Source organism: Rhipicephalus microplus, unplaced genomic scaffold (assembly GCF_043290135.1).
Source record: "Rhipicephalus microplus isolate Deutch F79 unplaced genomic scaffold, USDA_Rmic scaffold_568, whole genome shotgun sequence".
In the NCBI taxonomy this organism is placed as follows: Eukaryota; Metazoa; Arthropoda; class Arachnida; order Ixodida; family Ixodidae; genus Rhipicephalus; species Rhipicephalus microplus.
In genome coordinates, this window is record NW_027465128.1 from 37501 (window position 1) to 47689 (window position 10189).

Consider the following 10189-nt stretch of genomic DNA (forward strand, 5'->3'; position numbering starts at 1 on the left):
GACGGCGGACTACGACGAGAACGCCTTAAGCTTCGCCAACGTTTCGCCAACTCGTGCGGGAGACTTTTTCCGCTTCGCGGCAAGTCGTCGCGCCGTGCTCTCCGCATCAACCGCGTACGCAGCGAACCGCAAACGTCGGGCGCAGCCTCCTCACCTCCCTGCGCTTTGCGCGCGAACGTTCCCTGTTCGCGCGGCAAAGCCTGGAGGAGGCACGGCCCCGCAGCGTGTTCGAGCGCCCGGTCTACGGGACACCCTGCTTACTTCGAGGGCAACAAGCGCAACGCAAGGCTGCGATCTCGCGCACTTTGCGCACGGCTGGAGAAGCTTTGCTGGCCGGCTTTCGCTCCTCGTGTTTACCGTGCGTTAAAGTTGCGCGTCCGTGGCTCTCGCAGCTCTTGCGCGCCCGGTCGCAGAGAGGAGTACGCAACCTCGACCGCACTTTCCCTGCAGGCTTCCTTCCGACTCGAAGTCCTGCGGCGGTCTCAACGAGGTGCCACATCCTCAATGCAGTCGGTCGCCCCCGTTTCGGTTGGGCTCTGGCACGACGGTCGCCACCGTCTCGCCCTTGAGTGGCCGCTGTTGGCGCTCGCTGTGAGGTGTTCAGCGTGCTGTCCGTGTTGCCGACGCGGTCAAAACGAGTCGACGGCTCACGTTCCCTTGTGCGCCGAAGGCTCTCTTGATATGTGATCCGACCCTCAGACAGACGAAGCCAAGGGAAGACCCAAGGCCGCAATGTGCGTTCAAAGAATCAGTGCTCAGTGTGTCCTGCAATTCACACCAAGTCTCGCAGCTGGCTGCGTTCTTCATCGACCCGAGAACCGAGTGATCCACCGCTTAGAGTCGTGAAAAAGTGTTTGTTCAATTCCGTACAGTCAAAACCAAACGTTTCTGGCACTCGGCCAAACAGTGGCCAAGAAGGGCGCTTTTCAGCGCACGCTTGGACTCCAAAACTCTGCCGCGCCTTTTTCGGCTGCCGCAAATCGAGCAAACGGTGTGTTTCGGACGGCGTTTCGCTTTCGCTACTTGCGAGTGCTTTCGTGGTCCACCCCTCTATAAATACTCGGGAGGCGTCGAAGCCGGTTCTCCAAGCCGGACCCGTAGGTATCGTTGTGTGCTCGCTCTCATTGGCCCGCCTAACCAGAAAATGCCTGCGGTACACCCATTTGGATAAGAGTGCACGCAGATGCGGGCCTCGACGGCTACACATTTCCTCGGGCGGCCGCCTCCCGGCCTCCGTGGAGCGCGGGATGCACGGTCCCATCGACAAGCCTCTCCCGTTTTTACCGTGGCGTCGCGGTTCACCACGGCAGGCGGGTCGGTCTCCTCCGCATAAAAAGGGGGACCCCCGCTTTTTGTTCCACGAAATCGCACAAGCTTTTTTCGCATCCACGGTTTGCCACCGCACACCAAAATGCCGATCCGGCTGCCTACTTTAGCCAACAGGTGGAGCCAGGCGCGCCGTACTTGCGCGGCACTTCCCACGTCCACCGAAGTCGGTGCCAAGGACCACTTTCGGCGCCGGAGCCGCGTACGAGCCTACTCGAGGCGGAAGAACGAAGCCAGCAAGGGCCTGGCCGCAAGTGCGTTCAATTGTCGGGACGTCCAAGTCCCTCGTTCTTCCGTGCTTCCTCTTTCGGCAAGTCGTTGCGGCACCTTCCCAAAGCGCGCAGACCCGCTAATCGCGACGAGCGCGACGTGGCCGTGCCGCCTTTCCCTCGGCAGCAAGCAAAACGCCTGGCAACGTCGACGCTCCCCTAACCGCGATCTCGCACCGTGTTTCGTGTGGCGAATTCAAAAGCCGGCCGGCGCTGCTGCAACCATTACGGTCGGTACGCATACGCCGCGGAGGGCGGGACGGTCATCGGAGCGTGCGGTTCCTCCATCGAGTACTGCGCACCTCGGCCGTCGCATCGCCGTGCCATGACCGGCCGCGCGTCAACGCGAACCGGTGCCAGCGAGATCCCTCGCCTGCAAGAACCGACCGGCAGCCTCCGTCACCCGAGGACGCGGAGGCGCTTGCCGCGGACGGCGGGACGGTATGCACTGGTGCACAGCGGACCCGTCACATCGCCAGTTCCTTGACCGACCGCCGACGCTTGTGCCGTTCCTCTCGTACTTGGCAGTCGCCGCGCGATTGTCGGGTCTCGTTCTTGCACGCTCGAACGGTCGGGAGGGCACTCGGCTGGCGTTTCGGGAACGCGCAGCCTCGCCTTCTACCGACGTAACCACGACTCGCCGTTCGCGCTCCGCCGCTCCTGTTTACAGTACTAGGCGGTCCCGCAGCGGTCGGGTCGCGCATTTCGAGCGCTTCGAGCCACGGTGCAGTGGCGGGTCGAAAGCCGACCTATGAGTGCGTTGCGCCGTTTGTACCCGCGTCCGCCACCTGGCCGACCGTCCAAGGTCGCGGTGTTGGCGTCCGCTGGGCGCAACAATTTGTCACGGGGTGCCGCTCCACATTCAGGCAGCCCCGTGGGGAAAAGCCGACCCCGCGTCCAAACGGGGTCAGCGGCAGAAAGTGTCGGGCGCAGACGCAGCTGAGGCGCTCACCCTTCACAATCCGTTAATGATCCTTCCGCAGGTTCACCTACGGAAACCTTGTTACGACTTTTACTTCCTCTAAATGATCAAGTTTGGTCATCTTTCCAACAGACCGGCGCAACCGAAAGGCCGCGCCGGACATCGGTCCGAAGACCTCACTAAATCATTCAATCGGTAGTAGCGACGGGCGGTGTGTACAAAGGGCAGGGACGTAATCAACGCGAGCTTATGACTCGCGCTTACTGGGAATTCCTCGTTCAAGGGGAACAATTGCAAGCCCCTATCCCAATCACGAAAGAAGTTCCACGGGTTACCCAGTCTTTTCAGACAGGGATAAAGACACGCTGCTTCCTTCAGTGTAGCGCGCGTGCGGCCCCGGACATCTAAGGGCATCACAGACCTGTTATTGCTCTGTTTCGTGCGGCTAGGAGCCGCTTGTCCCTCTAAGAAGGTTGTAAGGTGCTGGGAACCCCGCACCTATTTAATAGGCTAGAGTCTCGTTCGTTATCGGAATTAACCAGACAAATCGCTCCACCAACTAAGAACGGCCATGCACCACCATCCACCGAATCAAGAAAGAGCTCTCAATCTGTCAATCCTCCCAGTGTCCGGGCCGGGTAAGTTTTCCCGTGTTGAGTCAAATTAAGCCGCAGGCTCCACTCCTGGTGGTGCCCTTCCGTCAATTCCTTTAAGTTTCAGCTTTGCAACCATACTTCCCCCGGAACCCAAATACTTTGGTTTCCCGGAAGCTGCCCGCCGAGTCATTTGAGTAACTCAGGCGGATCGCTGGTTGGCATCGTTTATGGTCAGAACTAGGGCGGTATCTGATCGCCTTCGAACCTCTGACTTTCGTTCTTGATCAATGAAAACATTCTTGGCAAATGCTTTCGCAGTAGTTCGTCTTGCGACGGTCCAAGAATTTCACCTCTAGCGCCGCAATACGAATGCCCCCGTCCGTCCCTCTTAATCATTACCTCGTATTCCAAAAACCAACAGAACAGAAACGAGGTCTTGTTCTATTATTCCATGCAAGTTTATTCAGGCGACTCGCCTGCGTTGAGCACTCTAATTTTTTCAAAGTAAAAGCACCGGCCATCTCGAGGCACACAATGAAGTGCACCAAGAAAGAACCGGCATGATGTTCAGTCCGAGCCGTCGCATCGGGTAGATGCACTACTCGTCTGGAACTGAGATCCAACTACGAGCTTTTTAACCGCAGCAGCTTTAGTATACGCTATTGGAGCTGGAATTACCGCGGCTGCTGGCACCAGACTTGCCCTCCAATTGATCCTCGTTAAAGGATTTAGAGTGTACTCATTTCAATTACGGGGCCTCAAAAGAGTCCCGTATTGTTATTTTTCGTCACTACCTCCCCGTGCCGGGAGTGGGTAATTTGCGCGCCTGCTGCCTTCCTTGGATGTGGTAGCCGTTTCTCAGGCTCCCTCTCCGGAATCGAACCCTGATTCTCCGTTACCCGTAACAACCATGGTAAGCAAGTAACCTACCATCGAAAGTTGATAAGGCAGACACTTGAAAGAAACGTCGCCGGCTCGTGGCCATGCGATCAGCACAAAGTTATCCAGAGTCACCACACAATACGGGCCGAAACCCGATCGATCTTGGTCTAATAAAAGCACCCGTTACCCAAAGGGCTCCAGGCTCACTGCATGTATTAGCTCTAGAATTGCCACAGTTATCCAAGTAGGAAGAAACGATCTAAGGAACCATAACTGATTTAATGAGCCATTCGCGGTTTCGCCTTATTTCGGCATGTACTTAGACATGCATGGCTTAATCTTTGAGACAAGCATATGATTACTGGCAGGATCAACCAGGTAATCGTTCGACTGCGCGTCCGTCCTCGCCTTCGGCGGGCCGGACGCAGTCTGTGTGCGGCGGAGGCCACCTTCAGGCGCCCCAACACGCTTATTTTGCACTCCGAGATGACGGCGTTCGAGCTCGCTACGGCACAACCTTCCCGAAAGACGAGTGGGAGCCGTGCGGCAAGAAGCACGTTCATGCTCGCTCTTTTTCGTTGCATCGACTCGGTCGCGCCGTGCGGGTTGCCCAAGCCCGCTGCACTGTCGGTGGACCGGCCGGAACTAGCAACGGAGCCGAGACTGCAAAGCCGCCAGACGACGGGTCACGCCCGCGTCTTCGGCGCTTTCGCATCTGAATCGCCCGAGGACGACACGGAACACACCTCGATATCGTGGTAAAACGGCACCGTCCGACAACCAGCCCCTAACGCATCAAGCGGATGAGGCTGCAGACGACTGCCGTGGATTCCCCTGGAGCAGACCCGAGGACACGCTTGACGAGGCCGAAGCCCGCCGCATATCAGACACCCGGTCGCTTTCGCGTACGCCGCTCACGAGAACCCCCACATAATAGCAGCGATAAGTACCCAGACCTCCTTGGGCACTAATACGAGCGTACTCGAGAAAATTTCACCGCGGGTGTGCCCCGAAACGTGTGGCACGTTGAGCGTGCCACAAGTCTACGTCGCTCTCAAACCCGCCGAGGTCGTAGAATTTGCGACCCTACTCACGAAATTCCCACCGAGGATACGGCCGCAAACGTACCGCACCTTGGGTAGGCCACGAGTTTGTGCAACACTACGCTGACGGCACAGCACCGAGGTCGTGCGCGCACGCACGGGAAAATTCCGCCGCGGTTTCTGCCGAAAACGTGAGGCACCACGACTCTCCGCAAGTTCGCGTCGACTGCGAAAGACCGAAGTCGTGAACGACGTGTCCGCTACTCGCCGCCGACACGCTGGACACCAAACGTACAACGACTCGACGGCGTCGTAGAGGCCCACGACGCGGTTTTCCTTAACGACGTCTCGGCGTGGCACCGACAGGTTAGAACGGCCGACCAACGTTCCCTGTCCGCCGTTCGGCTCAGTCGAAGGGCTCGGCGACTTCGGCAACGCTGCGAAGCCGCACGGTGACGCACGCCATGTCCCCATTTTTTTTTTTTTTTTCTTTCTGCGTCTGCCGGGGTGCCCCTATAATAGCAGCGATAAGCACCCAGACCGCCGTGGGTCGCTCGCCCCGGCTGACGTGGTTTTTCGTACTCCTGCGGCGGTCGCCGTCAAGCACGTCCAAATACGCTACTTTCGTGGGCGCATTCACGCTCTTTCGCTTCGCCGGAGTGCCAGCACTCACTCTGCCAAAAACGGCGAACATCCGAGCGGCGGTTCCCACTTTTGCGTCGGCGTCGCAAACCCCGCCCCGGCAGACGAGGTTTGCCGTACTCGTGCGACGGTGGCCGGCGGGCACGTCGAAAGACGCCGATATCGTGCGCGAATTGGCGCACCTTGGCTTCACCGGAGTGCCGCCACTGACTCCTCCAAAAACGGCGAAGATCCGAGCGGCGCTTCCCACTTTCGCATCGGCGTCCCGAACTCCGCCCCGGCTGACGCGGTTTACCGTACTCGTGCGACGGTCGCCGGCGAGCACGTGGAAAGACGCCGATATCGTGCCCGAATCGGCTCCGTTCGGCTTCGCCGGAGTGCCAGCACTGGCTCGGCGAAAGACGACGAACATCCGAGCGACGGTTCTCACTATTGCGTACGCGTCGCAAACCCCGCCCCGGCAGACGCACTTTGCCGTACTCGTGCGACGGTCGCCGGCGAGCACGTAGAAAGACGCCGATATCGTGCCGGAATCGGCCCCGTTTGGCTTCGCCGGAGTGCCAGCACTCACTCGGCCACAAACGGCGAACATCCGAGCGGCGGTTCCCACTTAGCCGTCGGCGTCCCGAACTCCGCCCCGGCAGACGCGGTTGCCGAGCTCGTGCGACTAGCGACCGCGAAGCCGTCTCGCGACGCCGCTTTCGTGCGCGGCTCCCACTGCGACCTGGGTCACCCGAGGTCGACGAGCAAGAAAGAATGTCGAAAAAAAATTTTTTTTTTTTTTTGCGTCTGCCGGGGTGCCCCTATAATAGCAGCGATAAGCACCCAGACCGCCATGGGTCGCTCGCCCCGGCTGACGTGGTTTTTCGTTTTCCTGCGGTGGTCGTCGTCAAGCACGTCCAAACACGCCACTTTCGTGGGCGCATTCGCGCTCTTTCGCTTCGCCGGAGTGCCAGCACTCACTCTGCCAAAAACGGCGAACATCCTAGTGGCGGTTCCCACTTTTGCGTCGGCGTCGCCAACCCCGCCCCGGCATACGCGGTTTGCCGTACTCGTGCGGCGGTGGCCGGCGGGCACGTCGAAAGACACCGATATCGTGCGCGAGTCGATGCTTCTTGGTCTCGCAGGAGGGCCGCCACTCACTCCTGCAAAAACGGCGAAGATCCGAGCGGCGCTTCCCACTTTTTCGTCGGCATCGCAAACCTCGCCCCGGCAGACGCGCTTTGCCGTACTCGTGCGACGGTCGCCGGCGAGCACGTCGAAATACGCCGATATCGTGCCCGAATCGGCCCCGTTTCGCTTCGCCGGAGTGCCAGCACTCACTCGGCCAAAAACGGCGAACATCCGAGCAGCGGTACCCACTTAGCCGTCGGCATCCCGAACTCCGCGCCGGCTGACGCGGTTGCCGAGCTCGTGCGACTAGCGACCGCGAACGCGTCTCGCGACGCCGCTTTCGTGCGCGGCTCCCATTGCGACCTGGGTTACCCGAGCTCGACCAGCAAAAAAGAAGGTCGAAAAAAAATTTTTTTTTTCTGCGTCTGCCGGGGTGCCCCTATAATAGCAGCGATAAGCACCCAGACCGCCGTGGGTCGCTCGCCCCGGCTGACGTGGTTTTTCGTACTCCTGCAGCGGTCGCCGTCAAGCACGTCCAAATACGCCACTTTCGTGGGCGCTTTCGCGCTCTTTCGCGTCGCCGGTGTGCCAGCACTCACTCTGCCAAAAACGGCGAACATCCTAGTGGCGGTTCCCACTTTTGCGTCGGCGTCGCCAACCCCGCCCCGGCATACGCGGTTTGCCGTACTCGTGCGGCGGTGGCCGGCGGGCACGTCGAAAGACACCGATATCGTGCGCGAGTCGATGCTTCTTGGTCTCGCAGGAGGGCCGCCACTCACTCCTGCAAAAACGGCGAAGATCCGAGCGGCGCTTCCCACTTTTTCGTCGGCATCGCAAACCTCGCCCCGGCAGACGCGCTTTGCCGTACTCGTGCGACGGTCGCCGGCGAGCACGTCGAAATACGCCGATATCGTGCCCGAATCGGCCCCGTTTCGCTTCGCCGGAGTGCCAGCACTCACTCGGCCAAAAACGGCGAACATCCGAGCAGCGGTACCCACTTAGCCGTCGGCATCCCGAACTCCGCGCCGGCTGACGCGGTTGCCGAGCTCGTGCGACTAGCGACCGCGAACGCGTCTCGCGACGCCGCTTTCGTGCGCGGCTCCCATTGCGACCTGGGTTACCCGAGCTCGACCAGCAAAAAAGAAGGTCGAAAAAAAATTTTTTTTTTCTGCGTCTGCCGGGGTGCCCCTATAATAGCAGCGATAAGCACCCAGACCGCCGTGGGTCGCTCGCCCCGGCTGACGTGGTTTTTCGTACTCCTGCAGCGGTCGCCGTCAAGCACGTCCAAATACGCCACTTTCGTGGGCGCTTTCGCGCTCTTTCGCGTCGCCGGTGTGCCAGCACTCACTCTGCCAAAAACGGCCAACATCCGAGCGGCGGTTCCCACTTTTGCGTCGGCGTCGTAAACCCCGCCCCGGCAGACGCGGTTTGCCCTACTCGTTCGACGGTCGCCGGCGAGCGCGTCGAAAGACGCCGATATCGTGCGCTAATTGGCGCTCCTTGGCTTCTCCGGAGTGCCGCCACTCACTCCTCCAAAAACGGCGAAGATCCGAGCGGCGTTCTCCACTTTCGCATCGGCGTCCCGAACTCCGCCCGGGCTGACGCGGTTTACCGTACTCGTGCGACGGTCGCCGCCGGGCACGTCGAAAGACGCCGATATCGTGCCGTAATCGGCCCCGTTTGGCTTCGCCCGAGTGCCAGCACTCACTCGGCCAAAAACGGCGAACATCCGAGCAGCGTTTCCCACTTTCGCATCGGCGTCCCGAAGCCCGCCCCGGCAGACGCGGTTTGCCCTACTCGAGCGACGGTCGCCGGCGATCACGTCGAAAGGCGCCGAATTCGTGCACGAATCGATGCTTCTTGGTCTCGCAGGAGGGCCGCCACTCACTCCTGCAAAAACGGCGAAGATCCGAGTTGCGCTTCCCACTTTTTCGTCGGCGTCCCGAACTACGCCCCGGCTGACGCGGTTTACCGTACTCGTGCGACGGTCGCCGGCGGGCACTTCAAAATACGCCGATTTCGTGGGCGCATTCACGCTGTTTCGCTTCCCCGGAGTGCCAACACTCACTCTGCCGAAAGCGGCGATCATCCGAGCGGCGGTTCCCACTTTTGCGTCGGCTTCGCAAACGGCGCCCCGGCAGACGCGCTCGTGCGACGTACTCGTGCGACGGTCGCCGGCGAGCACGTCGAAAGACGCCGATATCGTGCTCGAATCGACCCCGTTTCGCTTCGCCGGAGTGCTGCCAGTCACGGCGCAGAGAACGGCGAACAAGTGTTTTTTTTTTTTTTTCCTAGAATTTGTGTTATAGAAGGCACATTTGATATCGGACGATAATTTTCAACTTTATCACGCGCACCGATTTTCGTGTAGAGGTTTGCAAGTTTATGGGAATTTCTCCACTTGGAATAATGCGATTTAGTAGTACTACGAGAACTTCATGGATGTACTCAAGGGTACGGGGCAAGTCAGTTACGTCAACACCTGCAGATTTTTTACACTTCAAACTGAAAATTGTTGGTTGTGAGTCCTCGTGTGATATTAAAGGCCGATTCGCTAACACATAGAACAAAGAAAGAAAGGAAGAAAAAACGCCCGCGCTCGCTCAAGAAACCTGGGTTCGCAACAAGTGGCAACAACAAGCAACCGAGCGAGTGCGCCAAAACCCGTGGCGGCCGAACAAACGCGAAGTCCCAACCGCGTCAGCCGGGGCGGCACGGGACAGGAAAAATCACTTCAGCCGGGGCGGCGGGGCACCGAATAAACCTCGTCACCTCGTCGCAGGATAAAAGAGGAAACAAAAAGTCTAAACAGCGTCTGCTGGAGCGAATGCGTAATAAAACAACAACAACAACAAAAAAAAAAACACCCGCGCTCAAGAAGTCTGCAATCCTCACAAAAGGCGACTGTGACCGAGCAGCGTCAGCCGGGGCCGTGCGGAAACGGAAAAACCGCGACTACCGGGGCGTCGAGGCACCGAAAAATCCACTTCAGCCGCGGCGAAAAAAAAAACAAAAAGAAAGACGGAGGGGGGGGGGGGGAACCACGTCTGCCGGGGCGAAGGAAAAAAAAAAAACGCGTCTGCCGGGGCGAGCCCGGGTGCGGCACCACCGGGAAAACTGTGGCAAACAGACATGGCGATCGAGTGAGTGGGCCGCCAGCCAGGCTCAGCCAAAAAGTGCAAAGTCCGAACTGCGTCAGCCGGGGCGGCAAAAACCGCGTCAGCCGGGGCGGCGCAAAAAACCGCGTCTGCCGGGGCGGCACGAAACCGCGTCAGCCGGGGCGGGGCGAAAACTGCGTCAGCCGGGGCGAAAAGAAAAAAAAAAAACGCGTCTGCCGGGGCAAGCCCGGGTGCGGCACCACCGGGAAAACTGTGGCAAACAGACATGGCGATCGAG

At 59.5% G+C, this 10189-nt stretch overlaps 2 non-coding genes across 2 annotated transcripts; both read right to left on the reverse strand.

Moving 5' to 3' along the window:
* Positions 1-689: 689 nt before the first annotated feature.
* LOC142795151 (5.8S ribosomal RNA) lies at positions 690-842 on the reverse strand. The gene has a single exon (XR_012892804.1). It is a non-coding gene; the product is annotated as a 5.8S ribosomal RNA (ribosomal RNA).
* A 1719-nt stretch (positions 843-2561) lies between these two features.
* LOC142795153 (small subunit ribosomal RNA) lies at positions 2562-4376 on the reverse strand. Its single transcript, XR_012892806.1, has one exon. It is a non-coding gene; the product is annotated as a small subunit ribosomal RNA (ribosomal RNA).
* Between the last annotated feature and the right edge of the window lie 5813 nt (positions 4377-10189).